We start from the raw sequence: 22,974 nt of genomic DNA, 5'->3' as shown, positions 1-22,974 counted from the left end.
TATAAATGAGAACACACATTAGGATAATTGGACTAGAAATGTACACATCTTGAGAACATACAGCTAAATTTGATTGGGGATTTCTAAACCTCACTGCAACCTTAGCAGTTTTATTATCTGCAATGATTATATTTGTTTGCCTCTGTTTCATGCCTTCAGGAAAGACTTGCTTGATGGCTATTAACCTACATGCGATGAATTTGAGAAGCATAAAAAAAAATCCAAGTTGAAACTCTATAATTATAGAATATGGTTTTTGTAAAAAGGGAATTTGACATTTAAGTCAGCGCTATTATTTCTTTACTTTTTTGTGTGTTATTCATAACACTGATTTCTAAGTTTATTTTAATATAGATTTTCCCTCCTGCTTTTTCCGAAGATACCTATAGCATTATTTGACATATTACATGAGACATTTGTATGTGTTGTGTATACGTTTCATGTGATATAATATGAGGAATTGAGCTGTTACACACTTAGCTATCTGTTTTTTTTTTATCACTAATTATCAGAGAAAAAATTATGGAACGTTTCACGAATTTGCGTGTCATCCTTGCGCAGGGGCCATGCTAATCTTCTTTGTATCGTTCCAATTTTAGTATATGTGCTGCCGAAGTGAGCACTATCTGTTTTATATTTACTTATATTTTGAGAACACCAAACATCATAAACTATCATTGGTGATCACCAAATGAGAGCATCTTGACAACCAGCTTGGATAGTATGATGTAGAATTCAAGAACACAAGGTCTGACAACAGATAAAAGTTTTCAAATCCTGGTCAGTATGTGGACTTTAGCATATGATCTATTCCTCTCAAGGCTTGTTTTTCTCAGCTGTAATGTGAGGGTACGTTGGAGTCTTAACTATTAAAATGATGCAGTTTCTACTTCAAGCAACAGAGTGTTATCTGCATTTCTATTTTACCTCCTTTTTCATTTAATTTGCATTTTATTCATATTCTTTATTGAGTTGCTTTTTACTAATATTTTCTTCTCTTCCTAACATGGGCATCTTTTGTCCAAGATGAAACTGCCTGGTTAATTAATGGACAGTTTAGACAAGGACTCATCATTTCTTCTAAATGATGGTTAAATGGGACCCGTGCTAGTTTTGACTGTTTCCCTGCTGGGGTCATGATATTGAAGTGTAGGTCTTCCTGAAAAGATCTGAGGCCAAAGGCCCTCTGGACTCTCCCATCACTTTTCTGCCTGACCCTGACCTTTATTTAAAAAAAGAAGTGTAGTTTGCTGCTCTGACTTATTCACCACTCTGACCCAGTTTTCTGTTGAAATCTTTGTCCTACAGTTTGTGCAACATGATTCTCCATAATCGGGTCTTGGCCCCTCTGACCTGAACCAACTGATTGTACCCTGAGTTTAAGTGATCGCTCTACTTGGATCAAAGAAGGAAAGAGCTCCTTTCATTCTGTGTCAACACCATCTCAATAGTTGGCTTTCAAACAGCACTGTCTCTTTATCAGGCAAGAGTAAAACATTAATTTTAAATTTGTAGTCTCCTTTAAATGTTACAAAGCCCATATATATCTCTACTATCTTTTTAATTCCTTCTAAGTATAAGACAATGCAGATAAGGCAGGTATTATTGTTATCTTAATTTCACACACAAGAAAGCTAAAACCCAGAGAGGTTAAATGAGTTGCTCCAAGTTACACAGTAACCAGTGTGCAGAGCTGAGATAAAATCTCAGGCTTTTTGAATCAGGAGCCATTTTTTTCCTTCCCATAATACATGACTGACTTGAGCCATTCAACAAGCGTGAATCAAAATGAGGAAAGACTAGGTGCCAATAAACATTTTTTTTGTTTCTCTTTGGGAGACGTGTGGCCAGAAATAACATAATGATAAATTGAATGTAAATTTATGAATAGAACTTTGACCGGAGAGAAAAAAAAATTGACCCTGAAACTCTGCCACCCACATGTAATTTTTATTGAAATGTTTCTAAGCTGACTTGTTGATATAGCCAAGAAACCAAAGTGTTACTAAAAGAGTGAATTGTTTAGGTACATGGCCACAACACATGGTGTCCAGATCTGACTCAGAACATCTAGGGTATATTACTAGTTGTTAATGTAAAGAATATAGCACCTGAAAGAATAAGATGACATTAAGTAATTTTTTTTATAAGTACTGTTTTTATCTTTAAATTTAGATACAAATATATTTGAGAGGGAGATTACTGATAACTTGCTAATGACATAGCAGATAACATATTTAAGTTTTGATGACTTGAAAATTTCCTATTGACAAAATTGAGATAATAGTGATGAAAAAATCCTATGAGCCAGTTGTGGGAGACTTTAAGTGTGTTTTTTATTTCTGTATTAATAATTTATAATTCAAAGTATTTTACAATAATTACTTTTCTTTTACAAATTTCCTTTGAGATGGTTAAACCACACGCTAGGTATAATAGGAAATACTTTGCATGCCTAATTACAGAATTATGCAAATATCCCACCAGTATTACTATCTCTCCAATGATAAGGATATATTTTTTTCCTACTCACATCATTGAAAGACTTCTACCATCTGGAATAGCTTTCCTGCAAGTGCATACCTATGTGTGGTTGCATGTATTATGACTCTGTATAATTCTATTAGGAATCTTATTTAAAAATAGATATTTTCATCTAACTATCTAATTACTTTTACTAGATATATTGGATCTATGAAATTAACTGAACTTCCATATAATTATTATATGATAGAGAATAAATATAGAATTGGTAATATATTGCTGAGCAAATAAGAATATCCGTCATCCTGTATTCATGAACTAACGTGTACTAGGTATGGATAAACTACTTGAAATACAAGCATGAATAAAATATGACCAGTGTCCATTCTGAGCTCTAATTCATTGAGGTCATTGGCCAAGAAGCCCTCATAACGCATTCTGCTATTCAGTAGTAGAAACCTCTTCATGCCCCAAAGGGCTCCTTTTCTTTTTCTCTCTGGGCTCTATAGAGCAAGCTACCTTCTTTTCCTCTGGCAGCTACTACTACATCCTCTTTCCCCTAGGGCTCTTCACCACGAAAGCCTGGATCTACAGAGGATGTGGCCTTCTAAGCTGTATACCCCTTGAGATGTGAAGGTGGACCCTATTCTACTTACAGTTATACAATTAATCATGATTAAGAAGTATAGAGGAGAATTTCCAAAGTAAGTGCATAGACAGTTCTAGAATCCATATATTCTACTTCTCTATTTCAAGTGTATTTCAGAATCACTTCATGAGTATTTTAAAAATGCACATCATGGGGTCCACCCAGGACCTATTGAATCAAATCTATGTTAGTGAGGACCTGGGAATTCCCATATTTTAAACAAGTCTCCTGAGGGATAAAACCTTTAAAATCTCATAATATAGTCTCTAACTGCAGATGGTAAATAAAATTATAGGACATTGCTCTTTAAAGTAGGGTCCTTAAACCCTACTTGTTCATGACAGAAATACAGTATTCCAACTTTTATGTATATCTAAAGTAAATTGACCATTAAATTATTTCCTTAAAGCTGATTTTGAAGATTATAGCACTACTACAAACACAAATGAAATACAAAAAAGGTAGCAGAGCTGACATAACTTCACCAAGTGTAAACCCTTTGAACTGCAAATCATGAAGTAAAACCAATGATGATCTCATCAGTATGTCAAGGAATCATAAAAGTATCCAAAATTTTCAAGACTGTGTGAAATATGGAGTCAAATCATAGAGAGTTAATGGTATGCTTCCAATGAAAAAGTAAAAAGTACATTAAAATGTTTAATAATTATTTTATTCCTAATTCCTATTTTATGAATGTTTTATTCATACTTCATAGTGTATTAATACAGTAGTAAATGTATATCATTTATTAATATATATGTGTTGGGATATTTTCAGATTGTTTTTACTCAGAAGTATGCAGTCTCATCATCAAAAAGTCTGCAAACAATAAATGCTGGAGAGGGTGTGGAGAAAAGTTAACACTTCTATACTGTTGGTGGGAATGTAAATTGATACAACCACTATGGAGAACAATATGGAGGGTCCTTAAAAAACTAAAAATAGACCTACAATCCAGTAATCTCACTCCTGGGTATATAATCTGAAAAACCATAATCCAAAACGATACATGTACCCCAATGTTCATTGCAGCACTGTTTACAATAGCCAAGACATGGAAGCCACCTAAATGTCCATTGACAGAGGAATGGATAAAGAAGATGTGGTACATACATAAATACAATGGAATATTACTCAGCCATAAAAAGAAATGAAATAATGATATTTGCAGCAACATGGATGGACCTAGGGATTATCATACTAAGTGAAGTGAAGTAAGGTAGGGAAAGGCAAATATCATATGATATCGCTTATAGAATCTAAAAAAATGGTACAATGTACTTATTTACAAAACAGAAGTAGAGTTACAGATGTAGAAAGCAAACTTGTGTTTATCAGGGGGGACAAAGGGAGAAGGGATAAATTGGGAGATTGGGATTGACACATACACACTACTATATATAAAATAGATAACTAATAAGGACATATTGTATAGCACAGGGAATTCTACTCAATACTCTGTAATGATCTATATGGGAAAATAATTTTTAAAAGTGGATATATGTATAACTGATTCACTTTGCTGTACAGCAGAAACTAACACTACACTGTAAATAAACTACACTCCAATAAAAATTAAATACCTTACGTTTCAATTAAAAAAAAAAAAAGTGTGCAGTCAGAAAAGTCTAGAGACCAAATCTATAGACCTCTTCTTTTATCCAATTAAAGGATTCTTTTTTTTTTCACAAAGTCTCCACTTTTCATGCAGGAAAGTCAATCAAAGGAGAATCTCTGAATGCCCTTTTACAGTAAGTGAAAAATTTGTCTTTCTTTGGGACTCCTACCCAGGTGGCACTATTTGGGCACTCAGCCATGCCCAGGAATGGCTTCTTTTTTCGTGGACAAATCTGTAAATGGCAAAATCATTAGCTAACTAACGATTATTATTAAAGCATACAATGCTATGAATGATACCGCTGATTGCTGAAAATGGTGAGACCACAGATTAGTAGTAGTAAATGATAACAACAATAATTAATGACAGGGCTTCCCTGGTGGCGCAGTGGTTGAGGGTCCGCCTGCCGATGCGGGGGACGCAGGGTCGTGCCCCGGTCCGAGAGGATTCCGCATGCCGCGGAGCGGCTGGGCCCGTGAGCCATGGCCGCTGAGCCTGCGCGTCCGGAGCCTGTGCTCCGCAACGGGAGAGGCCACAGCAGTGAGAGGCCCCCGTACCGCAAAAAAAAAAAAAAAAAAATTAATGACAGCTTTATGGCAAGCATTGTGCTAAAAGTTCATCAAAGGCAGTCATTTCCTCCGTGTATAAATGAGGAAACACCTATATCAAGGTAACTAATTGCTTGGCAGAGTTATAAAAGACTTCGTAAGAGATAATATTTTTACTGGTCCTTGGCAAATAAATGGGTATTTGCTTAGGCACCTCTTGGCAAAGGACATTTCTGGGCAAAGTACCACCACAACAGAAGAGTCCTCACATATTAGTTCCTGGGAGTCAGAACACTCATTCAGCCATCCTCTATTTTACTGGCTCGGTCTTACTCTTCTTTATGATATTAACTTTTCTCTACTTATCAGACTTCCTTGTGTACTGAATTCTCTGTTGAACTCAGTGTCCCAGAACACATATCTTAATTTCTCATTTAATTATTTGTCTGTAATCTCCAAACATTATTTTCACTAGGCTATAAGATCTGTGAGAACAAGGACCATATCTCTCTCACTCATTTTTATCTTTCCACAGCCTAGGAGTATGTAAACATATAGTAAGTATCAAATATATTTGATGAATGAATGACTGAATATATTAGTCTGGCTTGATAACAGTCATATGCAACTATCACCTAGTGGTATCTAGACAGAGGAAAAATAAATACTAGTTTGGCCTAAGTTTTAAAGGCCTCTAAGTAACTAGAAGACACAGCACTATGGCTAAAGAGTATAGATAACTGGGGGAGAATAAAAAGATACATATCAGATTAAACAAATTGGCCCTGAATCCAAGATGCTCCATATTACTTGATCTGTGACAGTAGCAGGGAATTTCTTAATGCTTCTAAACTTCAGTGTCTTTATTTCTAATATGTGAATAACAATAACATCTCTTTCATGGGATCTTCATAGAGGTAGATGTAATATGAAATTAATGAAGCTTATGCTTCAAGGCCTATGATTTGCACAGGTACATTTCAAGCTCTAGTTAATGAGTGTAGGACAATTGAGAATAGTTACTATTCACTGTTAAAGAAAACCTGAAATGTCCTAAAACCTTACAGCTTTTATATGAAAAAACATGTCGTAGAATTTCCTGCAATAATCCGAAATGTTTATATGACCTTGGCTATAACAAGTTAGAAAGCTAAAAGGATCTTTCCTAAATTATCAATAACATACAAATTTTAATAACCTCGATAGAGAAAAAACTGATTTTTTTAATTCTTTCCATGGAAAAAATTACAACATTATTGTCATATGAACAGGCCAAAAAAGAATCATAAGAAGGGACTTCCCTGGTGGTCCAGTGGGTAAGACTCCACGCTTATAATGCAGGGGGCCCGGGTTCAGTCCCTGGTCAGGGAACTAGATCCTGCAAGCCTGCTGCAACTAAGACTCCACATGCCAAAACTAAGAAGCCCGCGTGCCACAGCTAAGACCCGGTGCAGCCAAAATAAATAAATATATATAAAAAAAAGAATCATAGGAAAATGTGTATATGTGCATTGTCTGACCAGTTCTTAGAATGCTGTATTTGGGGTTATATGCAGAAATAACTATTTAAATCATGATTATTAAAAAATAGATGTTAAATTGAAAGAATTTAACAGAGGAACAATCATCTTATTCTCACCAGACTAAAATTAAATAACATCTTTCTCTTTATTTGTCATTTGTTTCTTCCCATCCCTAACAAATGATACTAGAGAAGTCACCCTAGGTACAATTAACAAAACAGTACAAACATTTTATTATAAAATGTATACAACTAAAGCATATTTTCCAATGATGACCAATGTTGGAATGTGAAAAATGTCCCGTTGCTATCAATCTACAATGCTGAATCAGTGATTTTACTGTAAAGAGCTGATCATGTTTGTTAGAGGAAAAAAGTGCCAACTAACCGAAACAATGTGTGTATTCTATTACTCTTCCCATTTGATGTTTGACAAAATAAAATGGTACCTACCCAAACCACAATATCAGGGTTACGTATCCAACCAAGTTTTGTTTATTTGAATCAATATACAGGATTATGCACGTTTATGGGTTTATATTACCACAGCCACAGATGGTAGCCACTGAATGTATGACATTTTTACATGGATGCACATGTTTTCAATGATGCTAAACTTAATAATTTATGTATTTTTTTATATAGCCCATGAGACTGAAAGGCAGCCAAAGAGAGCCACATCTAGAAATCCTGCTGATGTAAACTAAATTAAGTTGAGCATAATGTTGTGCAAAACAAAATGAAAATTAAAAATAAAACATATGTATCGGATGCAGTTTTAGTACTAATCAAGTACTATGGGTCAAAAGGTGATAGACATCATGTGCTTATATTAAATGATTGAAGGGAGAACATCTTCTGTTTAATGCCCCAGAATACTGTCCTCTCTGGCCTTCTTAAAAGATTACACAGCACTAAAGGCAAGAACATTCTTTATTCATCTGTGAAGAAATACAGACTGTGGCGGATGCAGGGGAGCCTGAATACATTGAATAATTAGAAAATAGTTCCCTAGAGATACAGAATTTAAAGGGTTACTATTTAAAAAACAAACACATGCTCTGGAAGTAAAATAAAAATAAAAAACCTTACCTGAAACTTATTGGAAAGTAATTTTTTTCTTGCAATTAATATTTAGGTCAGCTGATAGCATATAAGTGAGGTGAAAAATGTCATATTGGAATTTAGCAGACTATACTTTCAAAGGAATTTCAACTGTTAAAGCTTAGTATCTCTTTGGTTACTTTCAGCATTTGTAGAAATTATTCAAAAGTCTGTAAAGTCTTTTCCCATGCTACTATTGCTAACAAAAACACTTTTTAAATTATTTACATGTGTGTTTATAAATTAAGCACAGTATGTAAATGTATTCTAAATGTATTCTAATATGTTTTGCTATAAACTGATAATTTATAACTTCTAGGATAAATTTTCAAGAATAGAAAACAGTTCTTTTAATAGTTCACAAAATAAGCTTTCTTATGGGCAAAATTTAGGCAAGTCATCATTCTGCCTAATACACTGTACATACCATTACTTCATGAAGTTTCATTTAACAGATATTTTGCCTGAAATGCAATCACATGGTATAAATTTGATATAAATTGAGTGGAAATGAAAAATACCTAAGAACAAATAATAAATAGTGAATGTTTTGAAAGTAATAATACAAATGTATAAATTAGATTTTGGAAGAAATCTTGTTAACAAAGCTGAAGTTTTAAAATCAAAAATGTTGTCTTTCATAAATCATTGAACAAAGGTTAATTTACTCCAACTGTACAAATTTTTGATATTAAAAGGAGGGATATTTTTCAAATGTCTAATTACACAAACACAATAACACATGCACATACATGCAATTCACAGACTTTTCTTTGTTTTTTAAAGCTGAGCCCATAACAAAGCTGAAAAGTGAAGAGACCACACAGGTACCATATTTCTCAAAGAAGAAACAATTAGCTCTGAAATCTGCTTCAGAAAAAGTACTATTTTAATAGGTACACACTGCTGGTCTGAGGCTCGGGGTTTTCCAGCAAACACCATTTTTGCTCTTTTGAAGTGTTTTGATGTTAAGAATCCATCTGTTACATGAAAGTAAATGCTCAGGCTTTCTATCTTCACCTAAAGGTGTGGGCTACATGAATCCTCTCTATAAAGATATCAACAAAGAAAAACACAGAGGGAAAATTGTGAATTCAATCCGAAAAGGCCTTCAAAAGAGATTAGCAGCGGCAGAGAATTAGATACTAGAAACTGTCTAACAAATGTTTAGAATTGGGTCCCATTTCTCTTTATATTTTCATCCATTTTTAGAAACTCATGTTAGTGGCTCAATTTTTCAGAAATTCCTTAAACTTGCTTTAAGCCTATTCATCCTCCTTGGTTGAACAGCACTGATGATTGCTGTGCGTGAGATTCTGAGAGGGGACAGTAGAGAATCATGGAATCCTGTACTTAATTTTTCTTAGCATCATAAACCTTGCTTCCCAACACTTATCACAGTTTTAATTTTACATTTATTTGAGAGTTAATTTGATAGTATCTGTCTCTCAACTAAACCAACTGTTGAGAAATTGTTTTAACTCACCATTTATCTCTAGCATATGCAGTAGTGTCTGAGTCATAGTGGGCATTCAACATAACATTTGATGAATGAATAAGTAAATAAAAGCGGAGGTGACTCTCATAAAATCCTTTGGCCTAATCCTACTGAAGACCACGGTGAGCAGTAAGCCTAATAGCTCTGCGGATCATATGTTGATGCATAACTTACAGTATTGGAAGATCAAACAAATTAGATGGAGTAACGCTACGCATAAGTTAAATTAGCAGCTTTTTAAAAAAAACTTTTGCCTTCTGTTACTTTAGAAAAATTTTCCATCTCTAAATATGGTTTCCTTCAAAACAATCTTTAATCCTATTGAATGTTTATTTTTGTATCTATTGTAGATGTTCTAATTAACTCCTCAAACTGGTTACTAATGTAAAAGAAGGTATAGTCAATGATATAATTTTATTCATTTCAGACTTATGCTTTGCATCTAGTTACCTGGAATCTTTCATCACTGTACCTTTCCTGTGTGAACTCCTAATGATCCTAAAATATTTATGCACATATGGATGATTTCTAATTGACTTTGGAGTGTCAAATGACAGTGATTTGAGGAATTTACTAAAAGCATAAACTGAATAAAAGAGGAGTAAGCCTATCTTGTATAGTTAAGGTAGTTTAAAAATAAATTTTCGTTTTAGAAATCATATATGTTATGACCACATAATAATAATTATTATTATTTTAATTATTTTATTTATTTATGGCTGTGTTGGGTCTTCATTGCTGCGCGCGGGCTTTCTCTAGTTGCAGCGAGTGGGGGCTACTCTTTGTTGCGGTGCGTGGGCTTCTCATTGCGGTGGCTTCTCTTGTTGCAGAGCATGGGCTCTAGGCGCGTGGACTTCAGTAGTTGTGGCACACGGGCTCAGTAGTTGTGGCTCGCAGGCTCTAGAGCACAGGCTCAGTAGTTGTGGCACACGGGCTTAGTTACTCCACCGCATGTGGGATCTTCCCGGACCAGGGCTCGAACCCATGTCCCCTGCATTGGCAGGCAGATTCTTAACCACTGCACCACCAGGGAAGCCCGACCACATAATTATTAACCAATGTTTTGATAGGTGAAATAAAGGCAAAAATAATCAATAGATTATTTTCCTATGTGTAGAAATGTATGTTTTAGAAAAGTTTATGAAGATATTAATCAGCATTTGCTAAAGAGGTTGTGGTAGTGATAGAATTAGCACAAAATGGATTCTAGTTCAAGATCATCCAATTAGCTAATGGTGCAACCTTGGGCAAACCATTCTGACCCTCAGTTTACTGTCTATAAATAAGCAGGTTTGGATCAATAAATGCCAAACCTAAAGTTCCACAATTTTCTATAGCAACCTCAAGAGTTATCATTCTAGTTCTGATATTCTTGCAAATTTTTGAATGGAGAATTTCAATACATTGTAAATAGCTTGCCAGGTTTCATAACTAAGACAAAGATTGAGAAACTCAGCAAAGAGTAGTTTTTTGTTGTTTGAAAGAAAACATATTTTAGTTGACCTTGATGAGGATTAAGTACGTAGACACTGCATGTAAAATGTTTAGAGCCTTAGAGCTCAAAAAGTAGTTGAGCATTTACTATTGAAAAAAATCTTAGCATATTGAATTGAACAGTGAGTTTTAGAGTGTGTACTGGTTGGTAGTTTGATATTAAATTTTTATTTTGGGGAAAAAAGGAATAAGTCATTAGAAAATGTCAAAGGAGAGGTGGGATAAGGAAAATAAGATGGAGAGACGATCAATAAAGAATGAGAACTCTTTTTGCTCAGAAAATCTTTTCGATAATTGGTGAGAAACAGCGCATATACTCAGCGGCAACGCATTCTGATGTGTCTGCCTCTCCCGCTTCATCTCCCTCCTTCTTTCAGAGGCCTTCTCCTCCTCCCGATTGACAAATGCCTAACTAGCACCTACCCAGGAGACAGAACGTGTATGTAAACTATGATGACTGTAATGTGCCGAAAGCTTTAGTACCATCACACCAGTTGTACGTATGCGTGTACTTAACGTGTGTGTGTATTACACTTAAAATCTACTTTTATACAGTACACTTTTACACAGCACAAAAAATAAGTGGTATTCTCACAGGCTCAGTTTCGCCATCAATCATATCAGCAGATATATTTTGAGTTCGTTCTGTTAAACAAAGGTAATGCTCAGACTACCCTATACACTCATTGATTGATATATTTTGTTGTTACTACTTATTAAATTGAAAAGTGGACCACATATAGTGTTGGTCTGGGGTTAAATAAGACTAACAGAGTATACGGAAGTCTGATGGAGAGAAATGGACCGGTAGGGGTGTAAAAGAGCCAATTGCCCTTGACTATATTCGATTAGCATGTTCACATAACTTATACTTGTCTTTCCTCAGATGAACTGATCTCCCTAAGTCCAAAACAAAATTTCCCTCTTCCAAGTAACGTATCTAGGTGTTTGTAATGATGTGTGGATTTTCTTTGCTGGTTAAAGCTGTGTGCGTGTGTGTGTGTGTGTGTGAGAGAGAGAGAGAGAGAGAGCGAGAGAGAGAAGGATACAGTTTATAAGTGCCTTGGCTTACTTACTTTCTTTGCCACCCTTCTCTTCTCACATTTCCCAGTGGCAGTGTAGGGTGAGACGTGATGGAATAGGTGAGAATAAGGGGAGGTTATCACCTTCTCAAAGTCACCACTGTTGTTTCTCCAGGCTCAGATTTCCAATGTTTTTGATCCTGTACAAAGGATATGCTGAATTTATATTTTGGAAAATGCCAAATAAGCAAGTAGCAAAAACAAAATTAGGCCTAACCTAAGGCAAATCCAAATCTCACCATCATAGAATGAACTAGGAAACAAGAAAAACTGAAACATTTAAAAATTTATTATTTAGCCCCAAAAAATGTTTAATTTTTTTTTAAAGTTTGGCATTATAATGTACTACTTTTTTAGCATGGTCTATAACTTCTTTGTGCCAGTATTCTATCATAAGTTTGCAATATCATATGGATGGTCAAATATGATACTTGTTTGGTTGCTATGATGATCATAATACAATGATTAAAGCAAGGAGGGTCTCAACTTGTTTTGACACATCTATACGTTAAATTTTTTAAATTAAGTGATGTTTTACAATTGCTGTAGCTACTTGGTAAATGTAATTATGTGAATTAAATGTTTATGATGTTTTGTAATTAATAGTTACCAAACTTTCTTTTATAAATTAGTGTGTGCAAGTTTGAAAATTGAATCTGAGTAAATTAGTATTCATTTAGCATATTACTTAAATAAATGAAACTGCAATTTTGAAAGACAAAATACTCATTCTATTCTGAGGTCAGTGAAAGATGCAAAGATATTTTCATCGAACTCAGATGGTGATGCTATGACCAACTTATTATTTTCCTTCCTGTAGTGAATCACCGAGATAAAGACCTATCTCCATGTTAGTTCCAGAACTCGAAGACTGGTAAAGATGAATTTCATTGAGGCAATCCACAACTTAAATAATTTTTTAATGCTTAAAGAAAATACTTACTGAATGTTTTCACAAAATTAACATGATTGCCCTAACTTGTGTTTTTATTTATAAATGCACATGCCTCCTGCTTCACAAAGTCACCTGAAAAAAAATCCTTAATCCTTGGATCTACATTTGGGCAAAAAATCAATGTAATTGGTAGGTAAAATAAAAATAACTTTTCTGAATTTCCACCTGGATCTCTACTTTCACTGAATATACACTTTGTTCAAGACCTTTCTTGGAACAGAATGTTTAGTAGAGTCTTCACATCAGGTAACACAAGAAACATTTGCATTCTGAAAGAATACCATTTGGATTTCTTCTACAGCTGGTTTCAGCAAACTATTTTCTCTGCAAGCAATCATTGGATGTTATTAAGTATATGTTATCTGAAAAGTACTGCGTTAAAACATTTGTTGCAGCCTCCTTTTCAACGTGAGAGCTGCTAGTCTACCTTGCTGGAACATCTTGCATAAATAAATGCCAAGGAAGTTGTAAAACCTCTCCTCTTTTATGGAATTTGGGTGAAGGAGAATGATAAGAACATGCCATTATCTTTCTGCTTATGACCAGTAATTATGTCACGTCACTTTAACCACTTTCTAAACATATAAAGAATGTGAAAAAAAATGGTTAAAGGAAGAAAATACTGGGTGAGACTGGGGGGCTGAACCTGGTTCCAATCATCTCCTTACTTCCAAAATCCTCTATTCAGGACCCAGCCTCCTCTTAGCCTCACCCCTGTGCACAAGGCCTCATCTCCCAGATCATATTAACAACCAACCATATGGAAGGGAGAAAGGACCGGAACCCATCACTGCTAGGAGCCCTCTCCTTATACCATCGTGAGAGAGCTAAATATGCCTTCTCCATAGAAATGTTATATACTACACGGTAGGTTTAGGTTGCATTGCACTGGCTTAGGTCTGGGGGCTACTTCTAGGAAAAATTAACTTCTAAATCTAACCAAATCAATAAGTGACTCTAGAAGGCTATTTTGAAGTGGCTGACAGTCTGTTTTTTACCATATTAGATCTATAGCTGTCATTTGAAAGGGCTATTCATTCAAGTGCTTTGGAGTAATAATTTCAAATGCCTTTAGCAAGTTGGAAAAGTCACTGCCCTCAGATGACTAACACAGGAAAGGTCAATTAAGTAATAGTCTATTCTATTCTACCAAGCTTCTTCCCCCGCCAATGCCAAAATATAAATTTATTTTTCAAGAGCTCAAAGGTTTTAAGAAGTGTTCTGTATTATGAATTAGTTATATTTTTAAAACTACCTTTTCTGTTTAATCTAGATTACATAAGGCATCTAATTTTCACCTATTTCTCACACCTGAACTTTCTTCCCTTGATTCTATGGGTCATTCCTTGATTTCAGATCCTTATTACCCTGGAATATTGTAATTATCTTTCAGAAGGACTTTTGGCTTCTAATTTTTCCCACTTCTAACACATGCTATTGGCAGACTAGGTTTCTCAATGTAAGGAGCACTGATATCACCACTATGTTCAAAGATTTTTATTTGTTTGTTTGATTTGTTTTGTTTTTTTCCAGTATCTTTCCTGTTCAATTTGTGAAGTCCTAACTTTCTTAGTCGGGCATCCAAAACCTGCTTTGATATCTTGCATATCTACGTTTTCATTCTCGTTTCTTACTTTCCAGTTTTATAGATACTTATTTCAGGAAAGTTGGACATTTTCATATTCTCCTTAACACACTGCCCACATTCCCACATCAGGACTTTGTTCACATGGTTTCCTCACGAAACAGCCTCACTTTGCAGCCTCTCCCACTTACAGCCCCGCACTTTCCAGATGCTTATGTTCTGCTCCACCTGGAAGGACCTTTCTCAAAAGCTATCTTAACTACAGTCTAACCATACGCTTAATTTATAATCTCTTCTGCATAATCTTAGGCTGTATCTTTTCTCTGAACTCCAATAGAACTTTTTTAGTCTTTGTTTAAAAAAATATTTGTTTTATTTATTTATTTGGTTGTGCCGGGTCTTAGTTGTGGCTTGTGGGCTCCTTAGTTGCGGCATGTGTGTGGGATCTAGTTCCCTGACCAGGGATCAAACCCAGGTCCCCTTCATTGGGAGCACGGAGTCTTAAGCACTGTGCCACCAGGGAAGCCCTCTTTTAGTCTTTTTTGAAATATCCCTTTCTGTCTTCAAAGTGTTAGGCAAAACTACAGTTTTGGTTCATTTAATCAGCCTATGAAAACAAATGTTATATGAACGTATTCATATTTCCAAAATAAATTAGGCTAAAACATACACCATGCTGTTTTTCTTACTAGCACACTCCCACTCTTCTTGGTAACTATTGCATACTTCCACTCTCTCCTCATTATACCCACTCCAATCTTCACTTCAGCTACTGGTCTTAGTCCTACATTACTAAGAAGAGAGGCAATAAGAAAACTTCTTTCCAGCAACATAGATAGACCTAGAGATTATCACACTAAGTGAAGTAAGTGAAAGAAAAATATCACATGATAAAGCTTATATGTGGAATCTAAAAAACTATTATAGAAATAAACTTATTTACAAAACAGAAACAGACTTACAGACATGGAAAACAAATTTATGGTTACCAAAGGGGAAAGGAAGGAGGGATAAATTAGGAATTTGGGATTAACAGATATACACTGCCAGGGCTTCCCTGATGGCGCAGTGGTTAGGAATCCACCTGCAATTTCAGGGGACACGGGTTTGAGCCCTGGTCTGGGAAGAGTCCACACGCTGTGGAGAAACTAAACCTGTGCTCTGCAACAAGAGAAGCCACTACAATGAGAAGCCCGCGCACCGAAAGGAAGAGTAGCCCCCGTTTGTTGCAACTAGAGAAAGCCCGTGTGCTGCAATGAAGACCCAATGCAGCCAATAAATTAATTTAAAAAACAGATATACACTACCATATATAAAATAGAGAGACAACAAGGTTCTACTGTATAGCATAGGTAACCATATTCAATACCTTATAATAACCTATAATGGAAAAGAATCTGAAAAAGAATATATATATTCTTTATATATGTATATAACTGAAACGCTCTGCTGTACATCACAAACTAACACAATATTTTAGATCAACTAAACTTCAATGAAAATAAGAAGAGAACTTCCACAAGCTCACAGCGAATCTTCTGCCCATTAACCTGCTTCTCAGTATACAGAACTCTGCCCTGTCTCATTTCACCACAAACTCTCCTTGCTCTTATTAACAGTAACTTTTTACCGTGGGTAATAGACCTCATTCTCTCTTGCCTCTATGCCAGGATATCATTCCAAAGGTCTCTCCTAATTCTTTCTATCTATACTATATAATTTCAATCGGTATAAAACCATAATGTAATTGTTTTTATGAAAAAAAGGAAAACCTTCTGGGTTTCTGTAGAATAATGACAACCACCTACACTGGAATCTTTCCTCACAGTCTCTAGAAAACCCATATAGAACAAGAAGGAACGCACATGAAACCACCCTTAACGCATTCCTAGATGTTAACTAGGAGACAGAAAATACCACGATCCTTAATTTACATAGAAGTAAGGAAACAAACATCCAAAAATGAGTGGGGCCAGGTCTGGAGGCCAAGAGTGAGGAAGAGACTGAACAGAAACAAGGAGGTGGTGGGGGCCAAGCAATGGCAGAAAACATAAAAGGATTCCTGAGAGAGAGGGTTCTACACTTAAATACTGAGAAGAGGTCACAGCGTGGACATAACAGGACCCCTGAGAGAGAGAGTTCTACACTTAGATCCTGAGAAGAGGTCACAGCGTGGACATGAAAGGACCCCTGAGAGAGAGAGTTCTACACTTAGATACTGAGAAGAGGTCACAGCGTGGACATAAAAGGACCCCTGAGAGAGAGAGTTCTACACTTAGATACTGAGAAGAGGTCACAGCGTGGACATAAAAGGACCCCTGAGAGAGAGAGTTCTACACTTAGATACTGAGAAGAGGTCACAGCATGGACTCCTGGGGAATTATAAAGAAAGGACTTAAAAATGCAGGATCAAAACTAGCAATTTTAGAAAGGCAAGGCATAGCTTCTGGGAGAAAGGGAGGCATTCCTTGGGGCATTGGTGCTGGTGGGAGAGAACAAACAAGTGGTGGAAACTAAGCATTCTATGGAAAGAGAATTCAAAGTCAGAAGACTTACCAACCCTTCTCTTCCCCTGAATTAAAAGGAGCCATCTATGAATAAAACTGCCTTTAATTGTACCAAAAGAATTTAGAAACTAAGAAATTTAAGAATCCACACCCAAACTCCTCATAGAGAATTACCTGTTTTTTGTTGGTCTAGGAAAATCTGTTCTTTCAGAAGGAACAGACATTAGCAAAAAACATCCATATATAACTTAGTGAAAAAAAAGCAGAAGATGAGAATCAAAAACATTTCAGCTGATGAAAATTACTCTCATTTAAAATAAAAATATCAAAAAGAAAAAAAAAAGGAAAGGCAAAACAAAGCTAGACAATATAAAGAAAAAAACTACAAATATGTAACATTATATATATATAGCGCACGACACACAAAATGAGTTTTGTCAAAATAAATTAATCATATTAAATATAATGAACTTAATCCATCTCTTAAAAGATAAACATTTTCAAACTGACTTACAAAGTAAAAGTCAACTATATGCTGAATTAAGGAAATAAACCTAAAATGATGTTATTCAGAAAGCTAAAAGTGAAAGGATGCACAAAAATGTATCAGGAAATATAAATAATAAGAAAGCATGGGTTGTAATCCTGGTAAACAAGGTAGAATAGGTAAAAAAGCATTAAAGGAGACAGTTTATAATACTAAAGACCACAATACATGATGGAGATGGTATGGTTATCTATGGACCAAACATCAGAGGACCTCACTTTATAAAGTAGAAACTACAGGTAAGGCAGAGGAAATAGACAGAAAACCACTAAAAGTAAGCGATTACCATTCTCAATGCAACAGAAATCAACTGGATGAAAAAAAAATTAAGGCTAAAGAAGAATTAAGCAACATCATGTAGAGGATAGACCATATGAAAATTTATAGAATAACAGAGAAAGTGACTTCAACTTAAGTGCACAAAAAACAATCATGAAAACTGACCATATATTTGGTCCCTCAAATGCCCCAAATTTCTGTAAAGTATAAATATTACAAACAACATTATCTTACATGGATATGATAGTTTTAGAAAATAACACAATTTAAAACTAAGCAAGAACAACAATAACGATATCTCTTTATCCTAGAATTAAAAAAAAACAAACTCTATTAATTCATTGGAGAAAGAGGAAATAGGAAATTAAATTGAAGAATTTCTGAAAAATAATGATAATTCAACACTGCATATCAGACACTCTTGGCTCTAATTAAAGTGATAATCAAAATATATAGCTTTATGTATTTATATTAATAAAAATCAAAGAGTGAAAATAATTTAATTAAATTCTCAAAGCAAAAGTTAAAAAATGGAAACCCTAAAAAAACAGCAGGAAGCAAATAATTAATGCATGGCAAAAATTAATGAATTTTAAAATAGAAAACAGTACAACCAATTAATAAAGGAAAAAGTTGTTTTTTGACAAAAATGAAGATAATTACAAGCCCACCTAATCAAAACATAAAAGAAAGAAAGCATAAACACAACAATAAATTATAACTGGTAAAAATCATTGAAATAAAAAAAATTAAAAACTAAGTGACTATTTGCCCAACTCTACGCAGGTAAACTTGTAAACCTAAATGAAATAGATAACATTCTAGGAAAATACAATTTACCTATATTTAACCCAGTAGAGATAGAAAGGTTAAATTTCTATAGAAGAAAAACGTCATTACAGATATCCACCAAACCTTCATAGACCAGATATTAAGAATTATATGATAGTATTCATGAATAATCTGAGATAACCCATGATGAAAGTTAAGGAAACAATAAAAAATTCAGAAAATTAGCAAAATATAAAATTAATATGTAGAGAGCAACAGTTTCTACATATATTAACAATACCCAGTTAAAAGATATAATGAAAGGGAAACTTAATTTACAATATCAGCAATAATATAAAATATTTAGGAGTAACATTAAGGAATATACTTGGCAGTTCCCTGGCAGTCCATTGGTTAGGACTTGGCACTTTCACTGCCCCGGGTTCAATCCCTGGTTGGAGAACTAAGATCCTGCAAGCCGCGCGTGAGGCCAAAAACAAAAACAAAAACAAAAAAAGAAAGAAATGTACAAAACCATATGAGAAAAGCTGTAAAACATTAAGGAAAGACAAAGAAGTAAACCTGAACCGATAAAATGATGTTGTTTGTTATTGGTTTGTAAGAGTCAAGATCATAAATAGTCAATTCTCCTCATCTTGCCTGATTATTTTCTATATGAATCTTAAAATCAACTTGTTTAACTCCATGAAAAAAGATTAACTATGAATCATACTATGTGTGGCTGTCTTCTTTCACTAATAACTGGTTTTCTGAAGTTAATGTACATTGCTGCTATGGTTGCAGTTTATTTTTATTGCTGTATAGCCTTCCTTTGTGTGAATTGTCCACAGTATATTATCCATCCTATTGTTGAGGATAGTTTGCATGGTTTCCAATGTAAGGCATTAATTCAAATAATTTTGCCATGAATATTATTGTACGTTTCCTTTGATTAACATATTTACACATTTTTCTTGGGTTCAGTCTATGCATAGAATTGCTGGTCATAGAGTATGCATAGATTTAGTGTTTGGTAGATGATGCTAAAGAGTTTTCCAATGTGGTTGTAAAAATTTACACTTCCACCCACAGTGTATGAGAGTTCTGATCCTTCCATCCTTAGCAACTATTGGCCTTTTGTCCTTTCATTTTGGTCATTCTGGTAGGTACGTAGTGGAATCACATTGTGATTTTAATTTGCATTTCCCTCGTAGCTACAGAAGTTATTGGTCCTCTTTTATGAAAAGTCTGCTCAAGTCGTTAGACCATTTTATACTACTTTGCCATCTGGCCCTTGGTTAGATTTAGTCAAGAGAAAAATTTGCAGGAGATCAATAGCCGAGAAACAGAAATGCTTTACACTTCTGTGTCTCAAAAGGAAGCAGGTCCTTTTGAGGTAGTTTCTGGTAGTTGCAGGTGAAAAAATAACAGGATCAAAGTGTTTCTAACTCCAGCTTTGCAGAGATAACACCTTTCAGCAGCTCGGTCCTGGTCAAGGCAGCACATCTTAGCAGATCCAATATGTACCAGAAGATCACACCCAAAAGAGATTGCAGCTTTGGAACATTAGTATCTAATCTCTGATTATCATTCATTTTTCCTTTTATTCTTCCAGACCCTCTCCTTCTCTCTTTTGCTGCTCCTTCCAACATTTTTCATCCATTTCCCTATATTCCAGTTCCCTATCTTAAATGCCTTTGGCTTGACAATTAAATGCTTGGATTGGTTTCTGTGTTCATAACTGGCTCATAAAGGGCCTGAGAAACAGAAAAATAAAGTGACATATTCAAGCATGTTCATGAAGCATTGTTTGTAATAGTAGAATACTAGAAAAAACTCAACTGGCTATCAATATGAGAATGGACAACTCATGATGTATTCACACAATATAATTCAAAGCAATGAAAATGAACAAAGCAACAGCATACATAATAGGGAAGATGAATCTTAGATACTGCTAAGTAAAGAAAGTCACAGAAAATTGCTATCTTTAGGAAGCTGTTACTATTTATATAAAGTAAGAACAATACATCATATTATATGTTGTTTAGAGCCACATACATAAGTGCAGCAAAAAGACAGAGAAAATAAGCTCTAAATTTAGAATATTGTTCATTTCTGCATGGTAAGCAAGGGGATGGAACCAGGGAGGAACACAAAGAAAACTTTAAAGATAGCTGTAATTTTCTAATTCTTAGGTAGGGTGGCATATTCTTCAATGTGAGTTCCATTTTATTGTGTCTACATGTGTATGCTATTTGTTTTGTATTTCAAGTGCCAGAAAACAAAAGTAATTTTTAGAAAAGAAGGCATTTATTGTCCACTCAAGTTTGGAGCCAGAAAACAAAATTCTCATTATATACATAATTATAAAACTAAGTCTATTTTCTGGACTTCTAATTTGTTTTATTTGTTTATCTGTTCTCTAATACCTTACTATTTTAATGTCATGTTTACAATGTTTTTATAGCTAATATTTGCAGGTCACCATTTTTAATGTTAGACATGCTATCACTCATATCATACTTACAGTAATGACTTTCATTATTGTGGACCACTTGTCTTTTATTCTTTTTTTTTTTTTTTTTTTTTTAAAAAAAACATGATTTTTATTGATTTACTCAAGACTTCATTTAACCAGCTATGCTACAGAGATTCAAAATGTGGAATAAAATTTTGTCTCTCACCTATATTTTACATCTTCAAAAGACCAGAATATAATAGTACAAAATACATAAAATGGGTTATAAGAGGATATGTCACTGGGTCAGGTTGGTTTGACATCTTTATTTTAAAAGCATTAATTTTGATCTATCCATGGTAGACTGAATGAAATGAATTAAAGTAAGTGTGTCTTTTATTCTTAACTAGAGAAATACTAATTTCTTGATACATTTTTAAATGGTCATGTTTTTGTCTTTTAAAATTAGCTCCATTCTTAGAACTGGAAATTTTAAATATAGTAGAATTAGAGATAATTTTTAAAATACACATATTATCATAGACTTTTAATGTATTGATAGACTCTTTTGGCAAACGCATGAATAAACTTTGGAAAGTAAAACTTTGCTTGACATAGGGAAAGATAATTTTACTGAAATGTCAAGTATAAAGAGAATGCGATTTGTTAATAATATTATAGTGGTTCATTATTATTCACTAAATAGACAAAATTTAAAACCTTCAACTATTTTATGAATGAATTTTCCTTGCAAATGACAATTCCAATAAAGTATATCTGTGCTTCAAAGGTCAGAATGATCATTGAACTAGATAAACTTAAAGCTACAGGATTCTGTTTTAAGCTTGTAATTTAGAAAAACAATAGCTCCATGTTAAACTGGGCATTTTGGAAAGCTGTATTTATTCCTTCTGGTAAGAGATACAATTCAGTCTATTTCAGCAGCAACTTGCTAAAGTAAGCCTGCAGATTAGGAAATGGCCCACCAGCCTACTTAATACACAAGCAGATCCAGTCAAATGGAAAATGTGTGATTTAAGTCATTTTTTGTATATAAAATAATAACAGTGTTAATCATAATTATTAGTATTATTATTATAGGGTTGGACTAAGGATTTAGCATTCTGGCCTGTTTTAAACCTTTGACATTCACTTAGTTACTAAGTTATTTAAATGACAGTTACATGAAAGTCACTCTCTTGATCAGCAGAGGTCATTTCCCATTAAGCCCATCTCCACTCTGCTGTTTTAGGACAACGTGGTGGGCATTTTTTTTTTGTAGTGAAATTAATTATACCTGTAAATCATAGGATGTAACACATTTGTGATATTTTTATTTCTGAAGAAATGAGGAAAGGAGAGAAAAAATATGAAGAGAATGAAAATCAGGATTCTCTTAACTGCTTTATTACACATTTTGCTTTTTTAATGGAAAAATAGGCATCATCCCACAGCTAAAGAAATCTTAGAGGCATAAATACAGTAGGAAAGGAAATCATGAATTTTCTCCTATTTGTGGAAACTGATGGTTTAAGTTTGTCCAACATAAACCTCACTATTTAGGAAAGAAATTCTATCTAATGCATTTATTTGGAAGGTATTTTTATAATATCTGTAAGAATCTGTGGGTTATTTTGGAAAATCTTCCCCCGTTTTGAGGGATACTGATTTCACTGTGGCTAAGCTGCTGCTTATGACCTTGAACAAAGCAGAAGTCTTGGAATGCCTTCCTGCTGTCTGCACAGACCTGTTCTCTCTAGTTACTGCACAAAGGAATAGTTTAATTCCACTTGGAATATAGGTATGTTTGAGTTTCAGGAAATAATGGAGCACTGTTGATTAGTTGTGAACTAGAACAAGTAAGCCA

The sequence above is a fragment of the Stenella coeruleoalba genome (genome assembly GCF_951394435.1).
Source record: "Stenella coeruleoalba genome assembly, chromosome: 9".
In the NCBI taxonomy this organism is placed as follows: domain Eukaryota; kingdom Metazoa; phylum Chordata; class Mammalia; order Artiodactyla; family Delphinidae; genus Stenella; species Stenella coeruleoalba.
This window is presented reverse-complemented; position numbering follows the sequence as displayed.